Source organism: Anoplolepis gracilipes, chromosome 3 (assembly GCF_047496725.1).
Source record: "Anoplolepis gracilipes chromosome 3, ASM4749672v1, whole genome shotgun sequence".
Classification (NCBI taxonomy): Eukaryota; Metazoa; Arthropoda; class Insecta; order Hymenoptera; family Formicidae; genus Anoplolepis; species Anoplolepis gracilipes.
In genome coordinates, this window is record NC_132972.1 from 15,104,935 (window position 1) to 15,116,280 (window position 11,346).

General features: G+C 32.8%; 2 protein-coding genes across 14 annotated transcripts in view; one reads left to right on the top strand and one right to left on the bottom strand.

Moving 5' to 3' along the window:
- The window catches only part of Rhogef3 (Rho guanine nucleotide exchange factor 3), a 132,152-nt gene that overhangs the window by 81,761 nt on the left and 39,045 nt on the right, over nt 1-11,346 (bottom strand). For 2 of the 9 annotated variants that reach the window (XR_012046352.1, XM_072888491.1), the window contains exon 1: nt 672-3,389. The exons of 1 other annotated variant lie outside the window; for it this stretch is intronic. The gene's annotated coding sequence lies outside the window, so the exon portion shown is untranslated. Of the gene's footprint in view, nt 1-671; nt 3,390-6,047; nt 6,309-11,346 lie in introns of those variants that run through there. 6 more of the 9 variants (XM_072888484.1, XM_072888482.1, XM_072888483.1 and 3 more) reach the window with 6 other exon arrangements.
- LOC140663920 (lysosomal acid glucosylceramidase-like) overlaps nt 1-11,346 on the top strand; it is a 42,727-nt gene that overhangs the window by 12,536 nt on the left and 18,845 nt on the right. The gene's annotated exons all lie outside the window — the stretch shown is intronic.

The window sequence follows — 11,346 nt, forward strand, 5'->3', positions numbered from 1 at the left end:
TTGCCTGTGAGCTGACGGAAAAAAAGCTGTACGAGACATGTTACGAAAAAAAATGCAACGAGGTCAACTGATGGCGAGCTTCTTCTTTGAACACTCGACGGCTTTCTCGCGTATCTCTCTCTCAAATGCCCACAGAAAAAAAGCTTAACAAGTGAAACGAGGATAAGTGTAGCGGTTGTAACGGTGGAGAAAATCAAGAAAAGCCGATTTAATTATTCTTCTGTTTCGTTTTCTATTTGGGCTGAAATTGCGATAGTAAAACATAATAAATTTCCCAGATTCTCTTTTTGCCTCTGATAGATAACATGTACGTTCACACGTAAAGTATCGTAATGAGAATCGCGATGTGTCGATATATTATGCATAAAGATGCAATTATTTTCAAGCTCCATAAGTTGCAGTTAAGAATTTTTATTAATTATTACTATTATAATTAAATTTAATTGAATAAAATTGAAAGTCATAAAACTATTGCAAAGTAAATTCTTTTTGTTTGAAAAATTAAATCTATAGGAAATTTATAGAATAACCCTCATACAGAGTTATCCGATGCCAGAATCATTCCAAAAGAATTTCCGTTTCTAATTAAGGTCCAGTCCGACTGACTATGAGAAATAGGAACAAAGAATTGAAACACACATTTATGAGATGATCAATGGCCGATTTCTTACCTGGCGATTCCAGTGTTCCTCCCACACTTGTCGTTCACGGAATCCAGCCTCGTCCATTCTTCAGAAGCGCGCTAGAGATCCGCAATAGAAGAAATTGACGTTCTTGTAATTCCGTCGACTGCACAATGTCTTAAAGCTTCCATCTGGCGTGATTCTTCGAGTGATTGCGCTCAAAATTATTCTCGCGTGTTTTCTCGAGAGAACTTGCAATGCACTTCATTTTGCAAAGCCCGCAAGTACTTTCTGCGCAAAACCCGTTTATTCTTTGGTGTCTTCTCTTTTCACTTAATTAGTTTCCATTTTATCGAGAAAAAGCGTTGCTCTGTATTGTAGGAACAAATAAAATTGTTTATTCGCGACGTCAACTTTATCCGTTGTCATTTTTACCAAAACATATTTTTTTACACTTGCCCACTTTTGTTTCTCTTCTTTCAGAAAAGTTTACTTGAAAGTTTTTCTTTTCCAATAAAAATGTTTATTGCGCGCTATGTCGAGAGATCACACTTTTTTTAAGGTCTCTTTCTTCAAGGATAACTTCTGGAAAATTTACGTACAATAATACTCATACATGTTGAGCGATTGTCGTAAAAAAGTCCTCTATGCTCCTTAATTTCTATTTTTTTATTACTTTATTTGAATATAATTGTAAACTATATAATGCAATTATTTATATTCTCTAGAATTTGATCTTACTATATCAGATTTATAATTTATGTAACTATTTAAAACTATCAAGATATACCCACATTTGTTATTACTAATATATTAAAATATATGCTTATATTTTTTTACATGCTACAATGAAAATACGTTCATAAATACATTTAATTGTTTGAAAGAAATTTATAGATGTAAGAATTTATTTTTATTACATCAGATTTTTATCTGATTTATTACATCAGATTACAGATTTTCAATATATAGAAACCTATCTATCAAAGGATTCATTATTGTTAATAATATACATGATATTTCTTAGACGTCATCTTTTGAATTCTTTACGATTAAAAAAATCCATCAACCTAGCATTATGCAAATTTCTCATGTCATATCAATTTGCGCTTTAATCATTTTGTTTTTACAATTTTGCTTTTTCCACGGTTCTGTTTACATGTTGACTTCTGTTGACGGAATTTTTCAAGTTTTTATACTACGTATGACAGAATCAAGGATTACAGGTAGAGTAAGTCCTGTCTTTATTGTGAAAGACAGAAAAACAAAAAGCTAGTCTTTATTGGTCCGTCGAGACACACTGGTCGTTTCAACAAGATATCGCGAGAGGCCATTTAGGCGGCACGGATTTAACTTTGTTCTTATTTCTCAAGTCTCGAATCCGAATTTCTTTCTCTTATTCCACCGTGTCTTTTTAGTGCATAATTTTCCTTATGTATATGAATATATCTTAAATCGAGCATTACATGATAATGACAATTTAATTCGTAATAATTGGATTGTAATTAATATTAGAACCGAAGTATTAGATGCAAATCTGTCGAATTCCATCGTGATTACAACTTCTACTTAAATTATAGATCGATGTAAGCTTACTTGAAAAACTGAAAAAAATGTCAATTTATTTTTATTATGCACCAAAATACACTACTCTTATATATTTATTGAGACGTAAACTATACATATATCTAATTGATTAAAATTTTTTTCAGTTTTGTATGTTTTTTGATGAAAAACCTATTCATATTAGAATAATAGCGAGCTGTAGGGATTTATGGGTCACATTGGCATTCCCCGTACACTGAACCTCATGAGAAATTCAGAGTCCGCAACGGATGTGACGATGCCATTGAACAAGGTCGCGAACATCGTAACATTTTCAGTGTGCTGCTAGTTTGTAATTTATCCCGATATCCGTCATATCGTTTCATCAGACACTACTGTTTCCCGATAACAAAATATGGACCTATGACAAGAAAACGGCTCTGCAACCTAAGCAGAAGAAGCTTCTACGTTACGATAGCACTTTCATGTGCCATCGAAAAACTTACGATCTTTTAAAGTCACCATAAAAATATCTTTTGATCTCATTTCCTCCGGAATACGTACGGCAAAAACCATTTTTATTTCTCACGACGCTTTGCGAAACTTGTACCTTCAATCTGAGGAGCAATCATTTTCCTCGAAAAAACGACAATTTGAGTAAAAAAGTTTTGAAAGAAAGAAGACGATGTGGATGGAATTTTTGTGACATCGATGGACAAATCTTGCGCGTGATCGACATTTTCGTGACAAAAATTACATGATACAATGACGATAAACTTTCTAGGACGCGGTTGATACCTATATATTTCCGCTTTCCTATATCTCTCATTGAAAAACAACCAATTTTTATTTACACGCCGAAATTGCTACAAAGCAAACGATTTACCCAATAATCGAGATAGCTATGGGAAAGAATGCACTTCGAATTCGGCAGTAATGAAATTTATCACTGCAACGTGATGGGAAGTAACAACTCATGAAAATACTGTTTTTCAAATAATTTCAGAAATCATCTAAATGCGAATTTTATGAAATTTTTAATTTACGATTTTATTATCTACATTAGGACATGTCTGAAGAAATATTGTGAGTAACATGTATAATAAATTTAAAGTCTACTTATTTATTTAAAATTTTTGCGTTTGTTGGTATACATTAAATAATTAAAATAAAAACTAATTTAATTTTTTTATTTAATTTGATTTGAACATTTTTATACATCAAGTCAAACGAATATGTATTTAAAAAATAAATTAGATTAATTTGATGATTCTCTAAAAGTAATTATTCTGAAAAACAGCATATATGTGAAAAAAGCCATTTGAAATCATTCTAATTAAATCACGACACACATGTTATTTTGATAAAAGTTGAAAGGAAATATTCTTTTAATAAATATTTAGCAAATGAATAACGCATGTAGCTGATAATCTCTCAATGATGAGCAAAAGTCGGAACATATTTTGACATGATAAATGTTAAATCTTTTTCTATGTTATTTCTAATAGTAATTTCTAATAGTATGGCTACTTATCACATAAAAATTAATGAAAATGATAGCTTTATTTAAATATAGAAGAAAATTATCTCTAATATTTTTTCTAATTCACTTATTAAAACGCGCTCGTCTAATCTCGTTACTGATTCAAACTTTCATTTAATCAACAAATAAATGAACAGATGAGAATGAAAGATGAGAAATAAAATTAAAATTCATGTGTGTCCAACTCGTACACACGAAGATTACTGTTGACGAAACTATAATAATGGCAATAAATGCTTTTCAAAGCTCATAATGTCTTTAATCTCACATCTCACATGAATAATATACGTACAATTAACCACGTAGAAGTAGGCTCCAGGCTTTAGAATCGTTCTTGAGAAGAAACAGGTGCGAGAAGAAAGATATTGAAGAAAAAGAAGAAAATAAAAGTCGCTAATTTACAGTACAATGTATTAGATTATGCCGCGTGTCATCGCGATGATGAATGACGATCATGCCATAATAGATATTTTAGCAAAGGGATAATGTCGATCTGTAATTATAGGTATTAAATAGATCACTCTTGAGATGATTAATACTTAAAAAAATTATTAACTGCTCTTATAATTTTCTATACACTAAAGTTTGATTATGCGCAATTATTAAATATTTAATTCGCATTTCGCATTATTCGCTTTTATTGTAACCCAAATCTTAATTATAAATAGCGAATCATTCTTCTTTTATTCTATTCTTCGTTATTATATACATATTGTTATTTTATCATACTGTTATTTTAGTAAATGTGCGATAATTAAACGTACAATGAAATACATACAAATGAAAAATTAAAATTTAATCATGTGACCTCGTCTACGAATGCATGTACCAAATTCAAAGTGAACAAATGACAAATTCCGTATACGATAATTAGTTCATATAAAAAAATATAAAATATAGAAAGAAATATAAATCACAAATACGAAATTCGTATTTATAGGTCAATTTAGTGGAGAAATTTTGACCGCAATTCGAAAATTGCAATGTGAAATGATATTGTTTCTAGCAATGATTAACAATTATCAGAGATAAAGCGATTGGAAAAAATGCAATCCTTATCACGATAGATTTATATCATTCGATAATTATATCATTAAATAGTATATCTCACTAATTTAACACTTACAATTAGTTGATTTAATGATCAATATCTAAAGATTTACTATAAACGTCACGATACAAATAAATGGAGTGTCAGAATTCAGAACCGATAAAAGAGTTATAGCAAACATTAAACGATAAATTTATATCTGACGAAACGAATGGACAGGAGAATAAATGTTGCATCGCAATGTGCTGTGAAATTTGCCTTTGGAACGTCTTCGCGAAAAATATTTCCTATTTGCACCCGGTGATATGTGCACTATCGAAATTCGATGGTTCGAGGACGTTTGAACGCAGGGAAAATAGATAAACTAGCCAGACAGACGCGGAAGCTTGAGGTCAATGTCCTCGAAAAGGCGCGTATCGCAGGCTCGTATCGGAGATCGCGGCTTACACATTGTCAGAGAAAACTCAGATATATAAAAACTTAAAAGATCGGACCACGTGCTATCGTTTCATAGAAAAATAGTTCTTTCACCGAAAGGTAAAAACATCTCGCCGTCGTTTACAACAGAAATTCAGAACTCACGAATCTATATGAACAAATTGTGAGATAAACGACAAATATATTCTCCATGCGATGATAATTACATGTACGGATGATGCAGGTAAATCATAACGTAAACATGTTTCTCGCTTCATTTAGAGAATAGATAATTTGCATAGAAAAATTCGTTTTACGCGCAAGAGAAAAAAATAAATCCGCTTTTGCAAAGTATTACAAATATTTACGCGAAAATGCATCTGTTGTATAATCTATCATCACCAATGTCAAAGGACACTCCTATAGAGAATATGCAAATGAAATAAAAAAAAGAAAAAAAAATAAAATTTCACGGTAAATACAGTCGCAAATACTCCAGATTATCTCGGCGAATGTTCTCGCGAGAATGCGTATGCACAGACTCGTTCTCGAGTTGCATTACGCACGAGAATCCTCTTCACCTTACGACGCACGTCGCCCGCATTTTACAATGGAGCTCCTTCAGGTCCACCGAGGAACTAACTCACCGGCACTCGTTCTGCAGCTAGTAAAGCGAGATGCACGTCGCAGGTACGCCGAAAGGAGCGTCCTTGGACACGAGGTCGTCGACCCGGCTAAAAATTACGACGCGGCTCACCCTTCCTCGCGGGTTCCTTCGTCCCGGGGAACGACGAAGAGGCGAAGAAGGTATCAACGTGCCGGCGACGCGCACGCAGGCACGCACGCACACACAGACACACATACTCACATTGCACACACTTTTTCCGTAAATACGGGTACGTGCGGTTATATATCGGTTGTCCCTTCTCGTGCACGCGAGTCTTCGCCTCGGAGGAACGTCCGTGCGATCGGTTGAGACTATTCAAACGAATCAAGAATACGACATCTCTCGAGGGGGCGCCAGTCAAGAAGAGGTGGATTGGCGAACATAATTTTAACTGCGTGGGGTGGTCTTTTGGGGTGCCGGTCCCGACGTTGACTGCGCCATCGGGCAGACTCCATCGCGCTACCCGAGTATCGGCGGCGGCGACGACGACGACGGCGACGCCGCCGCTGCCGCTGCCGGCGAGAGTCGGCAATCGATTTTTCCGCGCAGCCTCCGCGACCGGAACACGCCGGTGCACATCTCTGCTCTAGCTAGTCCTGTCGACGGCTTGCCTGTCCTGCGCGATCCCGGTTTTATCTCCTTTACCACAAATGTTTGATCGCGTTGACGCTTATCACAGGTTTGTTTGTGACATCTTTGATGAACCCTGAGATGATTATTGACAATAAAGTTAACCGGAAGATCCAAGACTATAGATTGTATTTAATCATGATTTCAAGACATATTTCTAATCTTTCGCAGCTTCGGAAGTAAAAATATAATTCCTTTGAAGAATAAGCCAAACTAATAACATTATTGATTATTTAAATATTATACAATATAGATGATGTATAGAAATTAAAATATAATTCACAAATATATGATTAATTTTCAAGAATACAAGTTTACGAAATATGTTAATGAATCGAGTCGCACGTAATCTTATTGATTTTTATCTTTTACAGGTATTTCGGAATTTTCTAAATTCTCGTTTATTTTAGAATTCATTCAGTCTTCTCTCGATTTACTTGCTTCGATGAGTCATTGATTGTTTATGATAAGATACATCGGTGAATTAAGCAATCCTTTTAAATAATTCGCATATGTCTTACAAATTAAAATCTTCTAAATGACAAAGTAACATAATATAATTCTGACAAAATATATATGTATGATATATGATGATTATATGATATATACATAACGTAATTTATTACCTTGACATATTTCATAATACATAGCAACATATATCAAGTGTAAGTCGCTTTTCGCAATTACGATCTCGCTCGTTAACTTTGTGTCGGTTTCTCTCTCTCTCTCTCTCTCTCTCTCTCTCTCTCTCTCTCTCTCTCTCTCGTACACGTGCTTATAATATTATTATTATATAACTATTGGCGGTAATTCACGATGACCACACGCCTTCACCATTTAATTAATTGACGTTATTTAATTTAATTATATTGTTCAAATTAATAATTAATTTGTTTCATAAACCTTGACATATAAATAACGCGATTAATTGTGTGACTCTTGTAATAAACTAATTTCTTCTTATTTTTTCACGATAAAAACAAATTTAATTTACAGATTGTAGTTTACGCAATAATTATTACTCGTAAAATATTTCTTTAGAAATATTCCGCTATTAAACGTAAATTTAATAATCAGTATATCACGAAAGGAAAATGTGCTGGCGTGACGCATCTGGTATCGACTAGTATTATATTCTCAGTATGCGTAAAGTTCTAATAATATTATGAAGAGAGTAAGAGAGAAAGATATATATTTTATTTCTCGTTACATATAAATAAAAAGAGCATACTGTAAAAAATATTTCAGAGACATTTTACGTAAATATACATTACGTTTTTTTTTTTTTTTTTTTTTATCGAATTAAGATGCGCATAACGGAAAACTCGCGAAACCTAAAAGTTGCGACAGATTGAACTCGCTCTCTAAAAAGCAATGCGCAAGCAATCGATCATTTCAATGCGGTCTGATGAGAGACTGAGATTAAATATCCATTGTGCGGCCACTATGTGTCTGCATAACATCTACCGTGCCATTGGACAGTGGATAGTTTGAAACGATTCTAATTACAAACATAGTCGGCCGCAAGAGAAGGCAATAAAGCCCCGAGGGTGGATCAAAACTTTGCCGATTATCGAATCTGCTTGCTCAACGTATCGGATAGGAAAATTCAGACCTTGCCATACCACTGGAGGCGCCATGTGTCCATTTTAATTATGGTTGGTAGTGTCGCAGAAGATGTAGCAATATTACGTATCTAATGATGTCATACGTCTTTTAATTAATTGTCTCCGTTTTCAGCTAACGGTAGGTTCAACATGTTTGCTTAATTATTTGTGTCTCACATTATTAATAAACATTTATTGACACAATAAAATCCAGTATGTTTATTAAATCAGTCATTCTCAAAGTACAAGTTTGTTTTGCAATCGATGTTTTTATTATTAAAATATATCATTATTATTAGAAACTTTATTATTTTATCATATAAGATGGAAGGTTTTCAGGATTTTAAAAATACATTTGTGTTAGAATCAAATAAATTTCCAATTAAATTAAAATTTGTTTAGTCGAAGAAAAAAAGAATAAAATAGAATTAAACCAAGATAGACGATAACGAAGGCAATAACAACGAAAAAACAAACGAATGAAATTGAAGTGCAAATAAACGAGACGTATTTTCTTGCTGCCATTCGCGGTTGTTCACGAAGGGATGAGTCTACTTATAATCAGTAGTGGCACTCGATCTGCGGTCAGACAATAAGGGAAGTTAGCTTACGCCAGCGCTTTGTGTACGGCTGATGAGTGATCTTCGAAATTGAGATGAAAAAGATGCCGGGCGGATCTATCGGATGACCCAACCATATACGCAGATATGGGAAATATATACGCTGACCCCAAGAAGTGTGAAATGACAATAAGAGTGACAAAGGATCTCATTAACGCCGCTTGGAAATATCTCACGCGCGAGGAAATTTGATCTCGATATGGATATATCACGGTTACATTCAAAAACGATTCGGTATAGAAAGTAGGGCAACGCGATAAATTCGTCACGTTATAACGAAATGTACAACAATACGTTATTTTATTATAACTTTTCCTTTAATTTAATTCTTATCGTAAATCGTCAGTAATATCATTGTTAATAACGACAATCAGACAGCTGACAGTCTAAATTATATTATATTTTTATAATAATTTTATAATAATTTTAAATAGATAGATTGAAAGGCGGATATTGACTCAATCTGTATAAATATAAGGAAAATATACAAGAAAATGCTTCAGAGTTTACTCTTTTAATTCTTGAATACGTAAAGAATAAAGAAAATTCAATAAAGGATTGATACGAAATCAATAATATTGTAATAAGATGAAACGCGATTGAAAATATTTCTTCGAATGAGAGTCACTTAAGAAGGAGAAAACAATAAGGACGCACTTATTTAATATATATTCAAAAGTAAGAGGAAGAATGGACAGTAACCTTGAACTACACCTTTTTAAGATGTGAGTGATGAAGAAATATATCTCCGATCGTACATAGGAGAGGATTCAAGTGAGCACGTTTCAAGTATCACATATAGAAGGTCCCTCTGACTGAAATGATAAAAGAGACATTCTCCGCGGGATACCAGAGAAATGGAAGATAAATTCAGAAAGCTGTAAATCTCGTGAAAATCGTCGAAGCAACGCGATCAAAAAAGAACACAAAGCGGGTCATCAACGAAGGATACAGGATGTCGTTGAAATAATGTGTACATGTAAAAATATGTCTTCTTTCGCGCGATTACATCAATAAGATAGAAAAAAGAGATGATAGAGAAAAGAGAGTGACTTGACATCCGAACGCTATAAGTGACATATGATATTAACTTTTTTTTACGTTTCCTTTTATTTTTCCCATGTCAATGTGTAATTTAATTAATAGGCTTTGTGACATAAATCAAACAAAACAAAGACGGTTGCCAAAATAAAAGTTAGATAAAAAATGAATAGCAGGCTGAAGTGTGTCAAAGTGCAACGGACTGTGCCAGGAAACGACAGAAAATAGACTGATATTCTCTCGTGATTTCTGTCTGTATTCTATCGTCCTTTGACGTAATTCGCATGAATTAAATAGTATAATGCCTTTAAATAAGTGTAAAAAATTGAATACAATTATAATATGTGAATTGTGATCTGATTATTAATGATTTTTTTAAAAATTTTATTTATAATATTATTTATTTATTTATTAAATATTATTTTTATTTATGAAATTATATTTATAGTTATTAAATGATTTTAAATTATTTTTATTTATTAATTAATTTATTAATTTATTAAATTATTTTTTTTTATTTATAAACTTTTATTTATTAAATTATATTTATTTATTTATTTATTAAATATTATTTATTATTAAATTTTATGTATCGGTTTACCTTGCAGGTTGACGTGTAAAATAAAATGCATTCTACTAAAGAATTAACTGTCATTTTTATAATGACAGTTAATTCTTTAGTGGTAATCTTTTCCTACAATTATTATAATGCTGAAGCGTTTATTATGCAGACGAACGGACGTACATGTCGCCAATTTGGAGTTCGTAGTTTCCTTAATTCCCGCAACGAACTCACATCGTACTCGTAATGTCGCGCATGTCGCCGAAGGATTTTCGCGAAAGCATCTCGAGCACTGGCGCGGCCGAGTTTATGGAGATTAACCGACGAAAATTGCGCTTCGTGGCTCTTGTCGACCACCTATCATGCGAAATCCGTCGTCTTAATTCACGTCATTATTACGATGGAATGTGTAAAAATGCACAAATCATATTATGCCGTTGTGTCAAAAATTCAGTACTCAAGAGTATTAATCGATGTTATCCTAACATGAATTTAAAATATCAAAATATAATTGAAACAAATATTTTTTTCGAAATATTTAGTTCTATAATTTCTAGCATTTTTTGTAATTATATTGGCAATATCTTTTAGAAGATTGTCTTTACATTTATGTATTTATTAGAAATATGTATTTACAATACTTGCGATTCTCTGTCATAAATTTGATTTAAATTAAACCTGGTACAAAAACAGCCGATTATATATCATCAAAGAAATTTTATCGGTTTTGATTTTAAGATTTCTAATTACAGCTCGACGTAATTTAATACAATTCGTGATTAATTTTCGCGAAAACTTTTCGCTCGTTTTCCTTTCGATGCTAGACGCAAGTCTAAGTTCCCGAAGTGAATGAAAATGAAGAATAATTAATTTGGAGAGGAGCGAGTTAATTTCGGGTATCAAAATATTCTAGATCTAAAATTATGCAGCGATATTGTGATTATAAACGTAATTGTATATGATAGTTAATCGTTCATCTCGCGAGGCGATATAAAAGATGCATTTTCAGGCATTCTAGCACACGCGAAATTTATTAGTCC